This window comes from Oryctolagus cuniculus, chromosome 8 (genome assembly GCF_051225735.1).
Source record: "Oryctolagus cuniculus isolate XC-2025 breed Fujian yellow rabbit chromosome 8, ASM5122573v1, whole genome shotgun sequence".
In the NCBI taxonomy this organism is placed as follows: domain Eukaryota; kingdom Metazoa; phylum Chordata; class Mammalia; order Lagomorpha; family Leporidae; genus Oryctolagus; species Oryctolagus cuniculus.
The window spans coordinates 122,358,038-122,384,267 of record NC_142874.1 but is presented as its reverse complement, the minus strand read 5'-3'; the positions used below and the strand labels follow the sequence as shown (position 1 = coordinate 122,384,267).

The following is a 26,230-nucleotide window of genomic DNA, read 5'->3' as shown; positions in this document are numbered from 1 at the left end:
AGTAAGAAGCTAAGTAGGGATAGGAACTTATGGTAGCATTAGGGCCTGAACAGGACTTTGCTCCCCAAACTCAAACAGATATTTAAACCACAAATTCTAAAGTCAACAATTAATGGATTAATGCCAATAATTGATGGATTATGGTGGAGACTTTATCTAATTATGGAGGCAGGGAGGTAGAGCCAATGGGAGGTTTTTAGGTTGCTGGGGCTTGCCCTCAGAAGGTAATTATTTTGAGAGAGTTGGTTACACATGCCAGGCGTGCTTTCTGTGTCTCTCTCTGCTTCCCGAATCCCCATGTGATCATTTCTGTGCACGCATTCGACCCCTGCCAGCCTCCACCAGATTCTAGACTAATGTGATTGCCCAATCTTGAGCTGTGAACCTCCAACCTACAAGCCAAAATAAATCTTTTTCTTCCCGAGAGGCTTGCTTTAGGTCTTTCAGTTAAAACAATGCAAAGCTCATTAATACAGCTAGTATTCTCAGAGTCTATGTGCTCCACCACCCAGATGTTCCCCCTAGAGTGGGAGAGCCTCCCTGAGTAACAGATCTATCCAAAACCTGTCCCAAGAAAATGAGGGATTTCTGCATTTCTGGCAGGTGACAGAGATGGGGATTCTTTGCTGCTATACATTTATGATGCTGCTATATCAAAACTGGAATGCAAGGTTGTTTTCTTGCTTCACATAGGAAAAGGAGTATTAAATATCGAGTGATAAAAAAAAAAGACCTAAATGAAAGATCTCCGCGAGTGAGATCCCAGTGGAAAGAACAGGTCATCAAAGAAGGAGGTATCCTTCTCTGAAGGGAGGAGAGAACTTCCACTTTGACTACGACCTTGCCTAAATATGATCAGAGTCGGTGAACTCAAAAGGCTTCCATAGCCTTGGCAACTCATGACAAGAGCCTAGGGTGATTACTGATGCCATAAACAAGAGTGTCAATTTGTAAAGTCAACAACAGGAGTCACTGTGTACTTACTTCTCATGTAGGATCTCTGTCCTTAATGTGCTGTACATTGTGATTTAATGCTATAACTTGTACTCAAACAGTATATTTCACTTTGTGTTTCTATGGGGGTGCAAACTGTTGAAATCTTTACTATATATATATATATATATATATATATATATATATACTAAACTGATCTTCTGTATATAAAGAGAATTGAAAATGAATCTTGACGTGAATGGAAGGGGAGAGGGAGCGGGAAAGGGGAGGGTTGCGGGTGGGAGGGAAGTTATGGGGGGGGGAGCCATTGTAATCCATAAGCTGTACTTTGGACATTTACATTCATTAAATAAAAGTAAAAAATAAATAAATAAATAAAAGAAAAAAGAAAAAAGCAGGCAGGTAAACACATTTCTGTTCTTAACTATATCTACAAAACACATTGAATCTGTTAAAAATGACTTAAAAATTAAATTTTAAAAATATTTCTAAAAAATAAATCAAGTGGTTAGCCAAAGATCAGGCAGTTGGTTAATGCCAGACAAGGAAATCCATCTGGGCCTCCCAACTTCATGTCCTTTGCAGCAGAGAGTTCATTTGTCCCCAGCTGTCTCTGCTCCATCAATAACTCATTAAGCATTGCTTGCCCTGGAAGAACTATGCAACTCTAATTTCAAAACAAAATGAGATTATTGATGTAGAATTTTCCTCTTATTTAGCCCAAAGATAGGTAGGGAGAAAATTGCCCTCTCTTCCCTAAAATGTAATTCTTTCACTCACATAATGACAGTTATTCTATCCCTTCTAAGTCTTTTTTTCTTTACTAGAATAAATGACTGGGATTATTTTATGTTTCCTCTCAGTTCTAGTTCTGGATAGTTTTTAAATACTTTTCATTACTTTATTCTGAAGTCTTTCCAAGGTCCCCTACAACTTGCTAAAATTCCAGGTCCCTACACAAAATTACAATAAAGATCTGACTAATGTCAATTCTAGATTCTATGATTAATGAGCACCCCAACTATTTTCTTGTTTTGAAAAATCTGGTAAATTATCTTAATATATAAAAATATGTGAAAATGTATGTATCTGATGCATATTGTACTCATATTTAATCAGTTATAAGCCTTTTCCTTCCATTTTCAGTGAATACTGATCAATGATAAGGGTATAATTTTTCTTTTTTAATGGTTCTGTCTCTTCCTTTTCAACTGATCATAGGTTTGTTTCTGCTTTTTAACACTACTGTCCAAGGCATACTATCAGTGTATTAAATGCACATATGCTGTCTATATTCAGCCATCATTCAAATGACTGATGAAAGCATTAACTGTGTCTGCCCATCAATCACGTTGACATAACCACTCACATAAGTCTAACACATTGTGCATGTTTACAGATGTATGGGCTCCTGTGAAATGCACAGATAGTGTTGAGAACATAACAAACAATAAATATTGTTCTTTACAAGTAGTGTAGTTAATGTTTGTCATCAAGACCATTTAGAAAGTATAAATATAAAATATTTTAGAAGTATTGCAAAACTCCTTCTTAAATTTGATGGGTAAGCTCACATTCACACATGAAACTCCACTAAAATGACGTAAACTAAAACAAAATCCAAAATGTACAAGGACCAAGAGAATGGAAAAGGAATATTTTTGAACACAAGAAGCAGATATGAATATGGTTAATTGTCTCAATAGAGTCAAGGAAGAAGATTCTAGAGGGAAAATATCGCCCTCCCAAATGCTTGGGACTTTGTGGCATCCAGAGGCCTCTAGGTAATAAGGTAGAAGTAGAACTAAAAACAGAAGTATTTGTTGTCAATACAAGAAACAACTAAATCTCCAGGCACCTTTCATAATTCTCTTCCGTGTAAGATGAAATGTTTTTCCTCTGGAAAGTGCAACCAGGTTGGGGCACACCAGGGTACAGGCCATGCTGGCTGTTGGCAGTGAGGATTATGCCATTCAGATAAGAGTCCAAGAGATTTTTCTCTGGGGAATCTGCCTGTTCAAGTAAAAAGGCCTAAAAATATTTAAATTGGAGGTTCTCTGTTGAAATGGCCCAGGTCCACCATCCGACAATAGAACTCATTTCAGCAAATCCTACCAAATGCAAAACGCTTCTAATTAGTACTTTGATATTTCACAAAACAGTCCACAGATTTTTAGCAACAGTAAAAATTCATAACACTTTTGATACAGATCTCTAACATGTAAGTCAGAGCCCTAACAGAAATAAATAAGAGTAAATACAGAATGTGAACTAACCAAATTCTATCAATAATGTCTGCAGAGAGCTAACTGAAGAACTAGCATTCATGAAACAAGAACATTATTGTACTTTAAATTCAGAAAGTAATAATGAATACTTGGCAATTAAAATTTTGATAGAACTAAAATTTTGATAGAACTAAAAGATCTTAAAAGTTAGAGGGGAAATTAAAGGAAAGTTTCCAGAAACTAATCCCATTTATGATATCTACAAAAAAAAAAAAAAAAAACACCTAGCAATAAATCAAACCAAACAGGTGAAAAACCTCTACAGTGAAAAACAAAAAACAATTAATGAAAGAAATTAAAGAGGACACAAAAACACCTAATATTCATGTCCATAGATTGCAAGTATCAACATCATTAAAATGTCCATACTGGAATGGACACTTAACCCAGCAGTTAAGATGTCAAATCCCATACTGAGTTTGATACCCAACACAGGCTTCTGAATCCAGCTTCCCACTAGTGCAGAACCTGGATGGCAGCAGTGATGTCTCAAGTAATTGGGCTCTTGCCACTCATATGGAAAACCTAAATTGAATTCCCAGCTCCTGGCTGCAGCATAACTCAGTCCTAGCTATTGTGGGTGTTTAGGGGTAAACTATCAAACCTCTCTCTCTTTCTCTCTCTCTCTCTCTCACACACACACACACACACACACACAGCCTCTTTCTTGCTTATTTATTTAGAAATACAGAAAGGTACCTCTCATTGGTTGGCTCATTTCCCAAATGCCTGCAACCATTACTGAGCCAGGTTGAAGCCAGGAGCTCAGAACTCAATCTGGATCTTCCAGGTGGATAGCAAGGACCTGACCACTTGAACCATCCCACCTGCTTCCTCCCAGGGTATGCATCAACTGGAAGCTGAAATCAGAAGTAGAGCACTAGGACTGGAATCCAGGCATTCAGATATGTGAGGCAGGTATCTCAAGCAACATCTTAACTGCTACAGAAAATATCTGCCCCTAAAAAATGTTTTTAAACGATCATACTGACAAAAGAAATCTATTACTGAAGTTCCTATGAAAATGCCAATGATATTCTTCATAGAACTAGAAATAACAATAGTAAAATCCATATGGAAACATAAAAACTGTATAGCCAAAACAATCTTGAGCAAAAATAGGAGACATTATACTAGTTGATTTCAAAATATACTATGAAGCTATAGTAATCAAGAGTATGGTATTGAAATAAAAACAACCACATAGAACAACAGAATAACAAAGAACCTAGAAGTACACTCACACAAGTATGGCTGACACATGTTCTAAGAAAATGCACTGGGAAAAGAACAGTTTCTTCAATATGTGGTACTAGAAAAATTATATACTCACATCCAGGAGAATAAAACAAGACCCCTATGCAAAAACAACCCAAAATGGCCTAAAGATTTCAAGGTAAGACCTAAAACTATGAAACTATCATAAGAAAATAGGACAAACACTTCACATAATTGGAACATGCAAGGACTTTTTGGAAAGACTTATAAGCATTGGAAATAAAACAATTATACACACACAGGATTTCATCAAACTGAAAAGCTTCTGCAAATCAAAGGAAAGAATCAACAGTGAAAAGAAAACCGAAGAATAGAAAAAAATATTTGCAATCTACATATCAGGCAAGTGGTTGATAATCAGAATATATAAGGAATACAAACAACTCAATAGAAACAAAACAAATAATCCATTTAAAATGAAAATGTACCTAAATAAGCATTTTCAAAAGAAGATATACAAATGGTCAACAGTCATATGAAAATATTTTTGACATCCATAATTAATCATCAGAGAAATGTCAATCAAAATGACTAACACATCACCTCACTCCAGAATACATTGGCTATTATCAAAAACAGAAGATAACAAGTGTGACAATGATGTGGAGAAAAAATGTTCTTTACACGTTGCTGGTAAGGATGTAAATTGATACAGCCATTATGCAGAACAGTATGACTGTTCCTCAAAAAATTAAAAATAGAATGATCATATGTCCCTGCAATCTTTCTGCTGGGTATAAATGCGAAGGAACTGCAATCATTAAACAGATATCTGCACTCCCACGTTCATTGCTGCGTTGTTCACCACAGCCAAGAAAGGGAAACAACCTCAGTGTCCAGCAAGTGATGAGTGAATAATGAGAATGTAGTACAAATAGACAATGGAATAATACTCAGCAATACAAAGGGATGAAATTCTGTCATTCGTGGGTAGAACTGGAGGTCATTATGTTAAGTGGAATAAGTCAGGTACAGAAAGACCAATATCACACGATCCCACTCACTTGTAGAATCTAAAAACACTGTCTACAGAAGTTGAGAGTAGAGGGACTGTTACCAGAATCTGGAGAGAGTAGTGGTGAAAAAGTTTGAGCAACAGGCACTCAGTTACAGAGAAACATGTGAATGCATTATTATTGAAAAAAATTAACAATTTTTACAAGTCAAATAAAGACTGAAAATAAAGTGAAAATTAAACTGTTACATTTATGGATACTAAAAATAAAGAAATAAGAGTTATTTAATTATGAAACAAATTATTTCTTCATGAAGTACCTAGAATTTTCCTTTTCAGAAAAGATTGTCTTCCTTTGACAGATAACACATATTTAGTACAATATTCTTTTTACCTTACAGTATATACCTCACTTGTACTAACATATAAACATATATCTAATGAAAAGCATTTCACTTTCTCCTATTATTGCAAATTATTATTACATACGCAAAAACTTATATATTCTCCATGTAAGCAAGTACTTTCCGGCATCAAAATTAACATGCTTTTAAAATCCAGTCTGGGAGGGCCAGCGCTGTAGCATGGTAAACTGCTCTCTGCAGCGCCGGGATGGGCCACAGTTAGGTCCCAGCTACTCCACTTCCAATCTAGATCTTTGCTAATGTGCCTGGGAAAACAGCAGAGGACAGATCAAGTGCGTGGGCCTCTACACCCATGTGGAAGACCTGGAGGAAGCTACTGGCTCCTGGCTTCAGATCAGCTCAGCTTTGGCTGTTGCAGCCATTTGTGGAATAAACCACAGGATGGAATAGCTCTGTGTCTTTCTCTCTCTCTCTCTCTCTCTCTCTCTCTGTAATTCTGTCTTTCAAATAAATAAATAAATATTTTAAAAAAATAAATAAAATCCAGTCTGGGGTCAGACATTTGGCATAGTAGTTAAAGCTGCTATTTGGAATGCCCACATGCCATACAGAGTGTCTGGGTCCTGGCTCCTCTTCTGATTCCAGCTTTCTATGTTGCACACCCTGGGAGGCAGCAGTAGATGTCTCGAGAACTTGGGCCCTGCCAACCATGTGGGAGACCCAGATTAAGTTCCCAGCTTCTGGCTGTTGCAGACATTTAGAAAGTGAACCTTCAGATGGAAAATATCTTTCTATCTGTCTGTCTGTCTCTGTCTTTCTCTCTGCCTTTCAAATAAATTAAATTTTAAAAATAAAATCTAGTCTGGATTATTAATTATGAATACTGAATACAACTTCTGGTAAAGAAATTAAAATTCCTTCAAAATCATCCGCTGCATTTAGCATTATATAACATTTTTTAATCAACCAAGTCCTATGTGCATATGGGTGCAACTCAAATCTGTGTAGTGATTACTAGAAATATCTGTTCCCTTTCACCCACGCTTGTCTATGCATTTGATATGTGAATCTAATTTTTACAAGGTTCACATGCAGTGCATATAAATATTCCCAAACATGCACATTTACATATGAAGTATTATGATTTGCTATTGGTTGTTAGAATTGTATTACACTAGAATCTATTATTATCTTTGAAACAGAATACACAACGCATTGGTAAGGACGAATGCCCACGAATGGTAAATCACTCCTACATTCAGCGACTGAATGCTCTTTCAAATAGTTAACTGCAAAATGCATAAAACTATGAAACCCATAAAAATGGTATGTAACAAATAGTAAAACATAATGCAAGTTTAACTGTTAAAAGAATAAAACCTGCTAAATGAATAATAGCAGTAGCCAAACCAGCTATGATTTCAGGCTTTTCCATTGTAAATTTAGGAATCCATTCACATATAATAATTCCAGAGGGAAAGTCCCACAGTTTTAAGATATTTGTGGAGTAACAAGTCAGTTTCACTAGAATCCTCCCTATTTTAAACACAAACAAAGCCTGCTGATACTGCACATTCCTAAGAAAAGTAAAGATCAATCTTCCCAAGATTCAGAAATGCTGTTAGTTATCTGCTTTCCAAACTAATCTGCTCTGTGCCCATGCAAAAGATGGCCTCATAAGAAAGCACAAAATGAGCATTTGTTATGAAAAGATGCAGAGTGTAAGACCCTGTCTGTTTTCTTGAAGGATACTCGTTAAACTGTCACTGCTTTTCTATATTGCGCATACTCCCTTACCAAGGTATATTAGTATATTTTTGCAAAACATTGTTTCTTCTTTTTCCAGTCTAACAAAAATCAAACTCTTAATGCACATTTGGCAGAGATAACCAAACTGAGGAGATTCTCGTAACTTCCTCCCTGATTTCCTGTGGTAGAGTCATTGCACTAATGATCTTAATTCTTTCCCTTCTCTCACACAGGATTTTGCAGGTTTTCCTCCCACTGAAGCTTAATACGCTCATATTCCCATGTCCACTGGAACTCACTTCAGCCAAGAGAATGAGACAGAAGTTATGGTGTTCAATTCCAGAAGTAGACCTCAAGAGGCATTGGAGGTTTTCAATTGCTCTCTATCATCTCTTCCCATCATATAAAGAACCAGCAACCAGTCATAGCAAGAAGACAGTGAGAGATGCACAGAACAGAGCCACATCCAGCCAACTGCAGACATAAAATTGTCAAGACCAGCAAAGCTGTCTGAGCTCAACTTAGACAAGCTGACATGCAGACTCACGAAAAATATTAAAATACTACTTGAGCCACTGAGGTTAGGCATAGTTTGTTACCTAGCAACACCTAATTGATGTTTTCCCCAACATTTCTCCTTTCTATTTCAATGTTCTCCTGGTCACTTTTCAAATTCATAAGCCATATGAATATACTGGCAATATAATAAAAGTATTTCCTTAAACTAAGAATGCCTGTTCACCTTACATTTTTAAAATCGTGTCTGAGGCTTGCATTTGGTATAGTGGTCACGATTTCACTGGGGACTCCTGCATCACATGTTGAAGTACCTGGGTTCAAGTCCGGCTCTGCTTCCAATTCCAACTTCCTGCTAATGTGCACCATGAGAGGCAGCAAGGATAGCTCAAGTATTCAGGTCTCTGCCATTCATGTGGGAAACCCATATTGAATTCCAAGCTTCTGGCTTTAGCCTTGTCGCAGTTCCAGTGGTAGTGGGCATTTTAGGAGTGAACCATTCAGAGGATGGACGAGAATCTCTCTCTTTTAAATAAATTTAAAATAATCAAATAAATAAAACCTCTTCTGCCCTCTAAATAATTCTTTAATTGGCACCTGACAAGTAGTAATCCAATTTCTCCTAACTCAGATCTCCTTAATTAAATTCATTTCAGAGACATTAGATTATTCTAGGGAAAATGGAACATAATGCAAAGTATTTGAATTTCTAAAATTTTTATATATTCTCACTTCTTGAAACTATATTCCCAATCTTTGCAAAAGTCTTCTATTATATCCATTTGGAGGTGTTTGGACTGTCTTGGGAAAGGACAAGTAAATGTTATTAAAATGTGCTTATAATGGGAATGCACCTAGAACAGCTGGCTAGTCAACGAGAATGAGACTGTCAAAAAGTGAAAAGTGATAAGTATAAAGAAATGAAAAACTAAAACTTATACTGATCAAGAAAAAGGGGTAGAAATTCAAGTTACTGAAATCAAGAATTGGGGTAGGCATTGTGACACAGTGGGTTAAGCTGCCACTTGTGACTCTCACATCCTATGTTGGCATATTTTTCAGTTCTGGCTTCTCTGTTGCTGACCCAGCACCCTGATAATGAAGCTGAGAAGCAACAGATGTTATCTCAAATACTTGGATTCTTGCCATCCACGTAGGATACCGAGATAGTTTCTCGTTCCTGACTTCGGCCTGGCACAGCCCTAGCTGATGTGGGCATTTGGGGAATGAACTAGAGAGGTGAAAGATATGTCTCTCTCACTCTCTCTCTCTCTCTCATTCTGCCCTTCAAATGAATAAATCTTTAAAAAATCATGAATGAAATGGAGAAAATCCCTACTAAACTTACAGAAATAAGGATAATATATAATTTCATATAAAATATAATATAGCATATAACATAACACTATTAAAGTTATATGCTAACAAAATAGCTTACCTAAATGAAATTGAAAATTCCTAGATGGACACAAGCTACTAAAACTCGTCATAGAGAAATAGAAAATCTGCATAAAATTAAAATAAAAATATACAATTATAAATTAAAAATTACACCAAAAGAAAAGCATATTCCAGGTAGTTTCATTGATGAACACTACCAAACATTAAAAAAGAATTAACTCTTTACAATCTCATCTACAAAATAGAAAAACAGGGAAAACTTCCCAACTCATTATATAAAGTCAGTACTGAAACAAAAATCAGATAATCATTACAAAAAACTATAATATGTGTTATTACTATAGACACAGAAATTCCCAACAAGGTGTTAGCAAACTTAAAACAGTAACATATTAAAATTATTATGCACCATGACCAAGTAGAATTTATGCAACAGCTCAGGGTTATTTGAGCATACAGGAATCAGTCAGTATAACATAACTTACGATTAGAATAAAGGACAAAAACTATATGATCTCCACAGATGTGGAAGTTATATTTTACAAAATTCAACGGTGTTTCATAATTATAAAAAAAAGAAAGAAAAAGAAAAACTCAGCTGGAAAAAGAACTCTCTCAACCTCATAAAAAAAATCTGTCATACTAAATGGTGAAGATTCAATGTTTTCACCCTGTGTTCAGGAAGAAGACAAGGATGTCTGTTCTTGCCAATGCTACTGAACATTCTACACGGGGTTCTAGCCAGGACAACTAGGTAAGACACAAAAATAAAAGTGTCCAGATTTTAAATAAAAAGGTAAAGCTGTCTCTGCTTGTTGACGATGTGATCTTGTATATGAATCATAAGGAATTGATAAAAGGTTATAGGGTAGAGGATCAATAAATGAAAGTCAACTAGATTTCTATATGGTAGCAAAACAAATGAGCCTAAAGAGAATTAAGAATTATATCCACTTACAATAGCATCAAAAAATTGAATATTAGGAATAAACTTAGCAAGATAAATACAAAACTTAAACTCTAAAAACTATGAAACATTGATGAAGGAAACAAAAGAAAACGCTTGGTAAGACATCCCACATTCATGGACCAGTAGACCTAAAATTGTTGACACTAAATATTCATCAAATTGACCTACAGATTCAGTACAATCCCTATCAAAATTCCAGGTGGATTTTTCACAGAAATTGGCAAACTAATTCTAAAATTCATATGGAATTAAGGAAGTCAAAGAAGCCAAAACAATTCTGAATATGAAAATAATTTAGAGCCAGCGCCCCTGCTCTATAGGCTAATCCTCCACCGGCACACCAGGTTCTAGTCCTTGTTGGGGCAACGGATTCTGTCCTGGTTGCTCCTCTTCCAGTACAGCTCTCTGTTGTGGCCCGGAAGTGCAGTGGAGGATGGCCCAAGTCTTTGGGCCCTGCACCCACATGGAAGACCAGGAGAAGCACCTGGATCCTGGCTTCAGATCAGCGCAGTATGCTGGCCGCAGCATGCCGGCCGTAATGAAACAATTTAGAAGACACAAACTATACAATATTAAAACCTACTCTAATGCTATAATAATCAAGTGTGGTACTGCAATAAGCATAAACATATAGAGCAAAAGAACAGCTTGAGAACCCAGAAATAAGACTTCACAGTTATAGTCTATTGATTTTCAAGAAGGTACTGAGACAATTGAATGAGGAAAAATAATTTCTCAGTAAATGATGCTGGGGTAACTGGTTATCCACATGCAAAAAATAAAAAACATGAATTTGGAATCCTTCCTAATACTACACACATTGGAGAAACCCTGCAAGATATAGGTACCGGCAATGACTTCCTAGAAAAGACCCCAGAAGCATAGGCAGTCAAAGCCAAATTTAACATTTAGGATTGCATCAAATTGAGAAGTTTCTGTACTTCAAAAGATACAGTCAGGAAAGTGAAGAGGTAACCGACAGAATGGGAAAAAATATTTGCAAACTATGCAACAGATAAAGGGTTGATAACCAGAATCTACAAAGAGACCAAGAAACTCCAAAACCACAAATCAAACAACCCACTTAAGAGATGGGCCAAGGACCTCAATAGACATTTTTCATAAGAGGAAATCCAAATGGCCAACAGACACATGAAAAAATGTTCAGGATCACTAGCCATCAGGGAAATGCAAATCAAAACCACAATGAAGTTTCACCTCACCCTGGTGAAAATGGCTCACATACAGAAATCTACCAACAACAGATGCTGGAGAGGATGTGGGGAAAAAGGGATACTAACCCACTGATGGTGGGAATGCAAACTGGTTAAGCCACTGTGGAAGTCAGTCTGGAAATTCCTCAGAAACCTGAATATAACCCTACCATTCGACCCAGCCATCCCACGCTTTGGAATTTACCCAAAGGAAATTAAATTGGCAAACAAAAAAGCGGTCTGCACTTTAATGTTTATTGCAGCTCAATTCACAATAGCTAAGGCCTGGAACCAAACCAAATGCCCATCAACATTAGACTGGATAAAGAAATTATGGGACATGTGCTCTATAGAATATGATACAGCAGTAAAAAAAAATGAAATCCAGTCATTTGCAACAAAATGGAGGAATCTGGAACACATCATGCTGAGTGAAGTAAGCCAGTCCCAAAGGGACAAATACCATATGTTCTCCCTGATCGGTGACAACTAACCAAGCACCAAAAAGGAAACCTGTTGAAATGAAATGGACACTATGAGAAACAGTGACTTGATCAGCCCTTGTCCTGACTGTTGATGTACAACTTAATACTTTATCCCTTTTGTTCTACTTAATACTATTGGTTGAACTCTGTAATTAACAAACAATTATTCTTAGGTGTTTAAATTTAACGGAAAAGTGATCTCTGTTAAATATAAGAGTGGGAATAGGAGAGGGAGGAAATGTACAGTTTGGGACATGCTCAAGCTGACTTGCCCCAAACAGTAGAGTTAGAAACATACCAGGGGATTCCAATTCAATCCCATCAAGGTGGCATGTACCAATGCCATCTCACTAGTCCCAGTGATCAATTTCTGTTCACAATTGATCATATTGATAGGTCTAAGAGTCAAAGGGATCACATAAACAAGATTAGTGTCTGCTAATACTAACTGATAGAATAAATAGGGAGAGAACAATCCAACATGGGAAGTGGGATACACAGCAGACTCATAGAATGGCAGATGTCCTAAAAAACACTCTGGCCTCAGAATCAGCCCTTAAGGCATGCGGATCTGGCTGAAAAGCCCATGAGAGTATTTCAGGCATGGAAAGCCAAGACACTCTGGCAGAAAAGAAAAAAAGGACATAAATGAAAGATCTCTGTGAGTGAGATCCCAGTGGAAAGAACGGGCCATCAAAGAAGGAGATACTTTTCTCAGAAGGGAGGAGAGAACTTCCACTTTGATTATGACCTTGTCTAAATAAGATCGGAGTTGGTGAACTCAAAAGGCTTCCATAGCCTTGGGCGGAAAAAGCCATTGTAATCCATAAGCTGTACTTTGGAAATTTATATTTGCTAAATAAAAGTTCAAAAAATACTACACACAAAAATCAATTCAAAAATATACCATATACCTAAATTTAAAAGCAAAAACTCTTAGAAGAAAATATGCAAGTGACTCATTGTATGTGCATTACTGTAGACGGTGGTTCGGTTTCCTGGTTTTTCAAAATTGTGGGTCTGAGCTCTATTTTCATATGTAGGCTGTCCATAGATATTTGTATATTCAGTCTGTCAGTAAAAAAGAATAGTTCTGTAATCTCTAAGTATTTAATCAGTCTTTCAGTAATGTTAATACATATCAGCTATTTTTGAGAAAAATGATAAACTTTTATAGAGCAGACAAACTCAAATTGAAGGTAAAGATTTCAGTACATTGCCTAGCACAAGTATAGGTGGATACGTGTAAGAGCCTTTTACTGTTTCAGTTTTTCACTGTAGTATCCCCCTTTTCATTCCATTTTGGTATTGTGTGCATACAAAGTAGTAATTTGCAATCATACCTGGTAAGAAACATTACAAGTCCACATGACTGCTAAGAGATACTTTTTCCCTCTGGTGGACACAGATTTACTTAAAGAAGCCTAAATAATATTGTCAATAGCTCCCTGAGAGTAAGCTTAATCATAACCTTTAGGCATTCATCACTTTTGTAGATAAGTCTATTAGAATTATGCCTGCCAATGTTACACGTAAATTTCACATATGCAACTAAAGAGCTTATCATTGAGAAAAAGGTCCTCATTTTTCTGTTCTGTCTACCAAGGAACATACTCAAGCAATTGAATTGGAGTAGTGTTTTCTCCATTACAAATACTATTTACTACAAAGTAGTCATCGCAGCTCTTTGTCAGCAGCAAGAGCTTAGTGACATGAATAGTTTCTTCATTCTTCTCTGTCCAAATTAATATACACACCCCACGCCCCTAACATGGAGACATTTAAAACTTGAACAGACACAATAGTAAGACCCAAAAAGAAGTCTTTATGCCACACTGGGAGTGCATGTGGTACACATTCCAGCTCTGTCTTGTACTCTGTGGGACAAGCCTGCTCTCACCCACAATATATGATTCAATTTTGCCACAGGAATCACTTTACTTTTGAATCCCAAGTGCTTTGCTTTCTATAAAAAGTATTGGCACCAGCTATACATGCATGACTTACATAGAAATAATTCTGTGACAATCAGTGAAATAGGAGTTGTATTCCCTGCTTGGGTGTTGGGGTAGCTTCCTGACCAAGAAAAAAAAATCAGCAAACTCAGACTCAAAGAATATAACAAATTACATGTGGCAAGCATTCCAGTAAAAGACACAGATTACAAGTATCATAAAGTAAGAATTCCATAAAACTTTATTATTTTAATACTTTCTTTTAGTATTCTGAAGTTTTACGAGATTAGCCAGCTTTTCCAGAATACAGTTATGGCATAGGAAATATTTTTGTCCTTTTCACTCATTTATTTATTCATTCAGTAACCATTTGTAAATGTTAATGAATAGCAAATAAAATATGTAGCACTTAAAACTGGCTCTGAAGGTTTACAGTGGACTGATTACCAATGCACAAAATATGGAACATTGCAATCTTTTCTAGTACAGTTACCACTAATGCATTTTCTGTTAAGGGATTTAACAGGCAAACAAGTCTGTTATAATTCTCATAGAATGATGACATATTACTAGCACTACTGGAAGTCTATATTTCTGAGAAAGATCAGAGAACCTTCTGTAAAGTCTATAAATTATCACAACACAAGCCAAATTATCACTGAGATCAAAATGCTAGTGGAAAAAAACTAAAACCATTAAAGCTGGAGCTTACTTGAAATAACCTAGCCCTGGGAAACATCTGACATGAGGCAAAAATATATTTTGCCAAAGTCTTCTTATTTTCCCATTATTCGTACACAGATTTTTTTATTTTTTCTGTTCTTGTTAAAGACTCAACCGATTCACAGAACTTCAAAAAAGGAGATACATTCTTCTAATTATATCATAAGATCTCAGCATGCTTCTCCAGTTTTCAAACTTATATACACAACATCAACTATCACCACAGCTTAATTGGTTGAGTGTAGATAGCTGGTATGACAATGGCATTAATAAGTTCTAATTTGTTGAATTCATTCACTATCCAGTTAAGACAAAGACTACTTCACAATACACATTTTCAAGAATGCAATTAATAATACCATGTGCCAGGTACATTGGATGTGCTTTCAAGATATTAGCTGATTTATTCCACATAATGACTGTGTGACATTCGTGTGACTGTTTTTCTCATTTTACATTGAGAAACTATGACACAGAATGAAATGAATTCAGGGTCACACAGCTACTGAAGGTCAGACTGTCTTTGGCATAAGCATTCAATCATCATCATATCTTTTATTATTTACCCTTTAGTGCTTTCTATGGGATTTGTGATAGTCACACTTATTGCACTGTTTCTGTATAATATCTAAAATATAGGAAAAATCTGTGACTGTACCTGGAGCAAATGTCAGAAATCCTGAGTTCATCCAGAGAGATTTTTGATCCTGGTCCAGTATCAGATCTGAGGTCCATATATCACCAATAAATATATACACAGACTGAAAGTGAAAGGATGGAAAAATATTTCACGATAATGGAAAGCAAAAATGAGCAGGTGTAGCTATCCCAATATCAGACAAAATGGATTTTAACATAAAAACTGGGGATTTCAAGATGGTAACATAGGGAAAGGATGTACTATTTTAAGCTACATAAAATAGTAGCAGAAAATAGTAGCAAAAAAATGGAGGAAGTGCATTGTCAGGGGAGAACTGGAGAGAAAAGTGCAGTGGAAATTCTACAGAAGAAAGATGGACAACATGGGTCACAGTGGAATGTGTTGATGCACAGCAATGATGCAGACACAACGTTCACCCAGAGGAAGAGAGAAAAGCCATGGTACTTTCAGAGGAACTTCAACTAGACACAAAGCTGACCTCTCATAAGAAACCCTATAGTTCATATAGAGAGATATAGTCCAAGTCTTAAAAGAAAAAAAAAACTGTCAACCCAGAATACTGTACCCTGCAAAGCTTTCACATATGAATGAGGTGAAATGAAGAATTCCTTAACAAACAGAAATTTAAAGAATTTGTCACCATTTGCCCAATCATACAAAATATGCTTAAGGCTATAAAACACACAGGAACACAGAAAGATAACCATCATTATGAAAGAATGAGAAGACAGGAAATCTCCCAGTAAAAGTACAAAGGAAATCCAAAGCAAATGACAGAAACATTTATGGAAAAATGTCAGGGCCAAGTGTTTACTTACCAATAGTAATTTGAAAGTAAGTGGCCTAAATTCTCCAGTTAAATGTTACAGACTGGCTGAATGGATTAAAGACTAAGACCATTTATTTGTTGCCTACAAGAAACACATCTCACCAATAAAGATACACACAGGCTAAAAGTGAAAGGATGGAAAAAGATATTTCATGATAACATAAAAAAAGAATAGGTGTAGCCTTGCTAATGTCAGACAAAATAGACTTTAACACAGACACTATTAAGGTGACAAAAAAGGCACTATGTAACAATTTATGAATCAATTAACCAGGAATACATGTCTAATCAATGTCTACACACAAATACCAGGGAGCTCAACTATTTAAACACGTATTAACCCCAAATAGCTAAAACAATCTTATACAATGAAAACAAAGCCAGAAGTATCACAATACCTGATTTCAAGGGCAGTTATAATCAAAACAGCCCTGGTACAGACACAAAAACAAATGTGTAGACCAATGGGACAGAATAGAAACTCCAGAAACCAATCCACTCATCTACAACCAACTTGTCTTTGACAAAGGAGCTAAAATCAATCCATAGAGCAAGGACGGTCTCTTCAACAAATAGTGCTGGGAAAACTGAATCGCCGCATGCAGAAGTATGAAGCAAGAACCCTACCTTACATCTTACATAAAAATCCACTCAAAATGGATCAAAAACAAATCTATGACAATACCATTAAATTATTAGCGTACAGTGGGGAAACTCTGCAAGGCATAGGCAAAGATATCTTGGAAAAGACATCAGAGGCACAAGCAATCAAAGCCAAAATTGACAAATGGGATTATATCAAGCTAAAAAGTAACACTCAGCAAAGTGAAGAGACAACCAATAGAATGCAAGGAAATACTTGCAAACTATGCAAGTGATATAGATTTGATATCCAGAATCTATAAAGAGCTCAGGAAATTCAACAACAAGTAAACAAATAATCCAATGAAGAAATGGAAAAGGACAAGAACAGACATTTTTTCAAAACAGAAAATTCAATGGCCCACAGACATATGAAAAATACTCAGGCTTACCAGTCATCAGGGAAATGCAAATCAAAACTACAATGAGGTTTCACATCACTCCAGTTAGAATGGCTCTCATAGAACGATCCAACATGGGAAGCGGGACACACAGCAAACTCATAGAGTGGCAGATGTCCTAAAAAAAACACTCTGGCCTCAGAATCAGCCCTTAAGGCATGCAGATCCAGCTGAAAAGCCCATGAGAGTATTTCAGGCATGGAAAGCCAAGACACTCTGGCGAAAAAAAAAAAAAAAAAAAAAAAAAAAAAAAAAAAAAAAAAAACAACACCCTAAACGAAAGATCTCTGTGAGTGAGATCCTCATGTAGGATCTCTGTCCTTAATGTGTTGTACAATGTGAATTAATACTATAACTAGTACTCAAACTGTACTTTACACTTTGTGTTTCTGTGTGGGTGCAAACTGTTGAAATCTTTACTTAATATATACTAAATTGATCTTCTGTATATAAAGATAATTGAAAATTAATCTTGATGTGAATGAAATGGGAGAGGGAGCAGGAGATGGGAGGGTTGCAGGTGGGAGGGAAGTTTAGGGGGCGAAAAAGCCACTGTAATCCAAAAGCTGTACTTTGGAAATATACATTTATTAAATAAAAGCTTAAAGAAAAAAAGAATGGCTCTCAGAGAAATCAAGAAACAACAAATGCTGGTGAAGATATGCAGAAAAAGGTATACTAATCCACTGTTGATGGAAAGGTAAACTGGTGCAGTCAGTGTGGAAGACAATATGGGGATACCTCAAAAATCTGCAAATAGACCTACCATATGAACCAGTCATCCCACTCCTTGGAATTTACTCAAACAAAAAAGAATCCACATATGAAAGATTTACCTGTAAACCCCCTGGTCATTTCAGCACAAGTCACAATAGCTAAAATGTAAAATCAACCCAGATTCCATCAACAGTTGACTGGATAAAGAAATTATGGTATATAAACACTATGGAGTATTAATCAGCTTTTAAAAAATGAAATCCTGTCTTTTGCAACCAGATGGAAGCATCTGGAAATGATTATACTTAGTGAGATAAGCCAGTCCCCCCAAAAATAGATATCATATGTTTTCCTTGCTCTGAGGTAATTAACAGGGTACCTAAAATGTAATATAATGAATTGAAATGACATTTTGAACTTTGACGATTGTTTACAGCCCTTGTCTCTTTCATTGAGAAAAAATGTTTTTTTCCTTCCTCATGTTATTTGTTGAAATCTATTATTTCATGTAGGATAAACTTTATGATCATTAAGTAAACTGAAAATGGATCTCTATAAAAATTAAAAGTGGGAATGGGAAAGGGAAGAGGAAGAAGGGTTGGAGCACAGGGGGGAGGAGAGTAAGATGGAAGTATCACTATGTTCCTTAATCTCTATATATGAAATACATGAAACTTTTAAAACTTAAATAAAATTTTAAAAATAAAACAAATATTGATGGATATAAAGGGAGACATAGATTACAATGCAACCTTAATGGGGGCCTTCAACAACCTACTTTCATCCATGGACAGGTCAAATAGACAGAAAATCAACAAATAAACAGAACTAATTTGTACTAGGGACCAAATGGACATAATGTCATCACTGCACATTTCATCCATCAGCTGCAGAATACACATTCTTTTCATCATTGCATGGAACCTTCTCCAGGATAAACCATATGCTAGGCCATAAAGTAAGTCTGAGCAAAATGAAAAAATATCAAAATAACACCATATGTCTTTCCTGACCACAATGGAATTAATTTGAAAATTAACAATTTAAGAATCTCTAGGACATATACAAACATGTGGAGATTGAGCAGCATGCTCCTGAATAAACAGTGGGTCATTGAAGAAATCAAAAGAGAAAGCAATAGGTTTCTGGAAATGAATAAAGATGACAACACAACATATCAAAACTTATGGGATACAGCAGAAGGAGTATTAAGAGGGAAGTTTATAGCAACTGGTGCCTACCTTAAAAAATTGGGAAGGCACCAAATAAATGAACTATCAATACATGTCAAAGACCTAGAAAAACAACAAATCAAACTCAAAATTAGTGGGAGGAAAGAAATAATCAAAATTAGAGAAGAAATAAATAAAATTGAAACCAAAAAAGAATACAAAAGAGTAATGAAATGAAGGGCTTGTTTTAAAAAAAAATAAACAAAGTTGATCCACATTTGACAACTCACCAAAACAAGAAAACCCACGTCAACAGAATCAGAGATGAAAAAGGAAATATAACATCAGAAACCACAGAAATAAAAAGAATCATCAGGAATTACCACAAAGAGCTGAAAAAAAATCACATGGGGAAACCTAAAAGAAATGGATAGATTCCTAGAAACATACAGTCTACCAAATTAAGTCATGAAGACATAGAAAACCTAAATAGACCAAAAACCAAGAAGGAAATTGAATCATTAATAGAGACCCTCCTGACAAAGAAAAGCTCAGGTCTGGATGGCTTCATTGTTAAATTCTACCAGACATTTAAAGAACTAATTTTAATCCTTCTCAAGATATTCTAAACAATTGAAAGGGAGGAAATCCTCCCAAACACCTTCTGTGAAGCCACTAACACCATAATACCTACACCAGAAAAAAATATACAACAGAGAAAGAAAACTACAGAAAAAAATCCCTGATAAACATAGATGCAAATGCCTCAACAAAATATTAGCTAACTGAATCATACAATGCATCAGAAAGATTATTCACCCAGACTAAGTGGGATTTACCTCAGGTCTGCAGGGATAATTCAACATTCATAAATGAATAAATGTGATATATCACATTGACAAACTGAAGAACAAAAACCATATAGTTATCTCAATAGATGCACAGAAAACATTTGATAAAATACAACACCCTCTCATGATGAAAACTCTAAGCAAATTGGGCATAGAAGTAACATTCATCAACATAGTCAAGGCAATTTAACACAAACACATAGCCAGCATCCTATTGAATGGGGAAAAGTTGGAAGCATTCCCACTAGGATCCGGAACCAGGCAATAATGCCCAATAACACAATTGCTATTCAATATAGTCCTGGGAGTTTTAGTCAGAGCTATTAGGCAAGAAAAAGAAATCAAATGAAGAGCCAAACTATCATTATTTGCAGATTACATGATTCTATATATTGGTGAACCAAAAGACTCCATTGAGAGATTATTGGAGCTCATAAAACAGTTTGGTAAAGTGGCAAGATACAAAACTAAAACACAAAAATCAATAGTCTTTGTATACACAGAAAATGTGATGGCTGAGAAAGAACTTGTAAGATCAATACCATTCACAATAGCTCTAAAACAACTAAATGCATTGGAATAAATGTAACCAAGAAGGCCAATTCTCTATGATAAGAATTACAAAACATTAAACAAAGAAATAGAAGACACAAAAAAATGAAAAAAGGGCTTGAATAGGCATTTTTCAAAAGGGAGAAATTCAAATGGCCAACAGACACATGAAAAAAGGTTCAATCACTTGCCATAAGGACATGCAAATCAAAACCACAATGAATGTGAAGATGAAGAGATTGAAAACATGCCAGAAATGGAATTTTAAAAACTGATCATAGGATTACATAGAAGTAATCATAATTTGGTATGGGAGGGACAAGATGGTGGAATAGAGAGCTTACTATTCTAGTCTAGGAAAGGATATTTTTTTAAAAATTGGAAAGAGTGCAATCTAAGGGAAGAATTAGGGAGAAAACACAGGAGGAAACTCCATGCAAATTAAAGGACACTATGGACCTATATGGAGAGTGTGGATGCCTGCAACTCAGGATCCCAGCAGCTGAGAGCCTCAGCACCAGCTTTGCAGAGTGAGGTGAGACCAGAATGAAGCAGCCCAAGCCACTGGAGATAAAGCTGCAGGAAGTGCCTGGCATGAGTCCAACTTGGAGTTCTGTGAAGGAACAGTGTCCCTGCCAACCTAGAGGGAAAAAAGGGGGAGTGCTTCTCTCTACCCGAACACCCTGCACTGGCATCCTATAACAAGCCAAGAGAGGGCACGTGCTAATTTGGACAACTGTCCCAGCTCACATCTGCGCACCCAGCAACCAGCCAAGCAAAGAAACATGAGTCTGGCTGGGAGAATTGACAACAGGCTGGGTGCTCATGATGGTGGGAGGTCTATGTGGTGGGACTATGAAAACACTGTGGCTGTGTGAGAGTACACAGGGTGTGCTTTGGGCAGTCAATGTGGGCAGCTCCCGATACTCGGGACTCCCTAATTCCCTGGTGAGAGTCATTGCTGCAGAAACTGTGCTTACACTGAGGACTGCACAGATCCTTTGTTGATTCTGTGTCAGTGTGGACAAATATTCTACTCACTTGTCTCCTTTGAGGAGAGGTGGTGAGTGTGAAACAATGCCAACAGAGCAGAAAAACCTCCCCCCCCCCTTTTTTTTAAAGAGGATATTTACCACTCCCAATGCAGGAGTCAGCCTGGACATTCCCTTCACCCTGGAGCACTGAACAGAGCTCCCTGGCCCCAACCAGCACACAACACTGGGTATTCATTGAAAAACCTGGCACTACACTTAGCCACAGAGGCATAGTGCAAATGTAAAAGCAATCACAGGAAAAAAAAAAAAGAAGAAGAAACCAACAAGTATCTCCACAAATGCCTAATAATAAACTCAGAAATTCAAGAAACAAGAATAAGGAAGACAATATGATGCCTTGAAAAGAAAACAACATTTCACTACTTGAATATGAAGATAAAGAGATTAAAGAAATGCCAGAAACAAAATTCAAAAAATTGACTGTAGGATTACTTAGAAGTAATCAGAAGAAAATCTATGACTAATGAAATCCATACTTGAAAGAAAATTTCTCCCATGAAATTGAGAACATAAAAGGATATCAAAATTAAATATTGGAAATGAAGTACTCAATAGAACAAATATAAATGCAGTAGAATGCCTTAGCAACAAACTTGGTGAGGCAGAAAAAAGAATATCTGAGTTACAAGAAAAATCCCTGGATATCTCACAGTCAGACCACAAAAAAGAAGAAGAAATTAGAAAAGTAAAAAACAGTGTTGGAGATTAATGGAATACTATCAGATGATCCAACATACGTGTCTTAGGAGTTCTTCAGTGTGTGGAAATAAAGAATGGATTAGAAGGCCATTTTAGTGAATTCATTATAGAAAACTTTCTTAGAGAGAAAGGAACATCCAATGACATGAAGCACATAGAACTCCTAATACACATGACCAGAAAAGATATTGACAAGAAACATTGTACTCAAACTCTCCACAGTAAAACAGAAACAAAAGACATTAAATTGTGCATAAGATGAGAGCATTTCAGGCATGGAAAGCCAAGACACTCTGGCAAACAAAATGACCTAAATGAAAGATCTCTATGAGTGAGATCCTAGTGGAAAGAAGAGGCCATCAAATAAGGAGACACCTTTCTCTGAAGGGAGGAGAGAACTTCCATTTTGATTATGGCCTTGTCTAAATAAGGTCAGAGTTTGTGAACTCCAGAGGCTTCCATAGCCTTGCCAGCTCAAAACAAGAGCCTTGGGTGATCGCTGACGTCATAAATAAGAGTGTCAATGGTTAAATCAACAACAGGAGTCATTGTACACTTACTCCCCATGTTTGACCTCTGTCCTTAATGTGTTGTACTATGAGAATTAATGGTAAAACTAGTCTTTGACACCCTTTCATGATGAAAACTCTAAGCAAATGGGGTATAGAAGGAACATTCCTCAATATAATCAAAGCAATTTATAAAAAAACCACGGCCAGCATCCTATTGAATGGGGAAAAGCTGGAAGCATTTCCACTGAGATCTGGCACCAGGCAGGGATGCCCACTCTCACCACTGCTATTTAACATAGTTCTGGAAGTTTTAGCCAGAGCCATCAGACAAGAAAAAGAAATCAAAGGAATACAAATTGAGAAGGAAGAAGTCAAACTATCCCTCTTTGCAGACGATACGATTCTGTACTTAGAGGATCCAAAGAACTCTACTAAGAGACTATTGGAACTCATAGAGGAGTTTGGCAAAGTGGCAGGGTATAAAATCAATGCACAAAAATCAACAGCCTTTGTATATACAAGCAATGCCACGGCTGAGAAAGAACTGCTAAGATCAATCCCATTCACAATAGCTACAAAAACAATCAAATACCTTGGAATAAACTTAACCAAGGACGTTAAAGATCTCTACGATGAAAATTACAAAATCTTAAAGAAAGAAATAGAAGAGGATACCAAAAAATGGAAAAATCTTCCATGCTCATGGATTGGAAGAATCAATATCTTCAAAATGTCCATTCTCCCAAAAGCAATTTATACATTCAATGCAATTCCAATCAGGATACCAAAGACATTCTTCTCAGATCTAGAAAAAATGATGCTGAAATTCATATGGAGGCACAAGAGACCTCGAATAGCTAAAGCAATCTTGTACAACAAAAACAAAACCGGAGGCATCTCAATACCAGATTTCAGGACATACTACAGGGCAGTTGTAATCAAAACAGCATGGTACTGGTACAGAAACAGATGGATCGACCAATGGAACAGAATTGAAACACCAGAAATCAACCCAAACATCTACAGCCAACTTATATTTGATCAAGGATCTAAAACTAATTCCTGGAGCAAGGACAGTCTATTCAATAAATGGTGCTGAGAAAACTGGATTTCCACATGCAGAAGCATGAAGCAAGACCCCTACCTTACACCTTACACAAAAATCCACTCAACATGGATTAAAGACCTAAATCTATGACCTGACACCATCAAGTTATTAGAGAACATTGGAGAAACCCTTCAAGATATTGGCACAGGCAAAGAGTTTCTGGAAAAGACCCAGGAGGCACAGGCAGTCAAAGCCAAATTTAACATTTAGGATTGCATCAAATTGAGAAGTTTCTGTACTACAAAAGAAACAGTCAGGATTGTGAAGAGACAACCGACAGAATGCGAAAAAATATATGCAAATTATGCAACAGATAAAGGGTTAATAACCAGAATCTACAAAGAGATCAAGAAACTCCACAACAACAAAACAAACAACCCACTTAAGAGATGGGCCAAGGACCTCAATAGACATTTTTCAAAAGAGGAAATCCAAATGGCCAACAGGCACATGAAAAAATGTTCAAGATCACTAGCAATCAGAGAAATGCAAACCAAAACCACAATGAGGTTTCACCTCACCCCGGTTAGAATGGCTCACATACAGAAATCTACCAACAACAGATGCTGGTGAGCATGTGGGGAAAAAGGGACACTAACCCACTGTTGGTGGGAATGCAAACTGGTCAAGCCACTATGGAAGTCAGTCTGGAGATTCCTCAGAAACCTGAAGATAACCCTACCTTTCGACCCAGCCATCCCACTCCTTGGAATTTATCCAAAGGAGTTTAAATTGGCAAACAAAAAAGCGGTCTGCACCCTAATGTTTATCGCAGCACAATTCACAATAGCCAAGACCTGGAACCAACCTAAATGCCCATCAACGGTAGACTGGATAAAGAAATTATGGGATATGTATTCTTTAGAATACTATACCTCAGTAAGAAACAACGAAATCCAGTCATTTGCAACAAAATGGAGGAATCTGGAACACATCATGCTGAGTGAAGTAAGCCAGTCCCAAAGGGACAAATACCATATGTTCTCCCTGATCGGTGACAACTGACTGAGCACCAAAAAGGAAACCTCCTGAAGTGAAATGGACACTATGAGAAACGGTGACTTGATCAGCATAGCCCTGACTGTTAATGAACAACTTAATACATTATCCCTCTTAGTAGTTTTTTTTGTCTGTTCTACTTAATATGACTGGTTTAATTCTGTAATTAATACACAGTTATTCTTAAGTGTTGAAAATTAACTGAAATGTGATCCCTGTTAAACATAAGAGTGGGAATAAGAGAGGAAAGAGATGTATAATTTGGGACATGCTCAAGCTGACTTGCCCCAAATGGTAGAGTTAGAAACATAGCAGGGGATTCCAATTCAATCCCATCAAGGTGGCATGTACCAATGCCATCTCACTATTCCAAGTGATCAATTTCAGTTCACAATTGATCATAATGAAAGGACTAAGAGTCAAAGGGAGCACATAAACAAGTCTAGTACCTGCTAACACTAACCGATAGAATAAATAAAGGGGAGAGTGATCCAACATGGGAAGCAAGATACTCAGCAGACTCATAGAATGGCAGATGTCCTAAACAGCACTCTGGCCTCAGAATCAGCCCTAAAGGCACTCGGATCTGGCTGAAAAGCCCATGAGAGTATTTCAGGCATGGAAAGCCAAGACACTCTGGCAAAAAGATCTCTGTGAGTGAGATCCCAGTGGAAAGAACAGGTCTTCAAAGAAGGAGGTACCTTTCTCTGAAGGGAGGAGAGAACCTCCACTTTGACTATGACCTTGTCTAAACAAGATAAGAGTCGGAGAACTCAAGGGGCTTCCATAGCCTTGGAAACTCATGACTGGAGCATAGGGAGATTACTGATGCCATAGACAGGAGTGTCAATTTGTAAAGTCAACAACAGGAGTCACTGTGCACTTACTCCTCATGTAGGATCTCTGTCCTTAATGTGCTGTACATTGAGGCTTAATGCTATAACAAGTACTCAAACAGTATATTTCACTTTGTGTTTCTATGGGGGTGCAAACTGTTGAAATCTTTACTTAATGTATACTAAACTGATCTGTAAAAAAAAAAAAAAGAAAGAAAGAAAAAAAAGAAATTATCAATTCCCAACTTGACTCTCACTGGGATTAAACATGACAATAGGTCTGATCTGATTTCATCATCATTTAAAAAAATCATCTATTATTTTTCACTTTATGTTTCTGTGT

At 36.6% G+C, this 26,230-nt stretch overlaps 1 long non-coding RNA gene across 3 annotated transcripts in view; it reads right to left on the bottom strand.

Moving 5' to 3' along the window:
- The window catches only part of LOC138843390 (uncharacterized), a 296,599-nt gene that overhangs the window by 60,616 nt on the left and 209,753 nt on the right, over positions 1-26,230 (bottom strand). For all 3 annotated transcript variants that reach the window (XR_016212085.1, XR_016212083.1, XR_016212084.1), the window contains exon 3: positions 15,512-15,614. This is a non-coding gene — a long non-coding RNA (uncharacterized LOC138843390). The remainder of the gene's footprint in view (positions 1-15,511; positions 15,615-26,230) is intronic.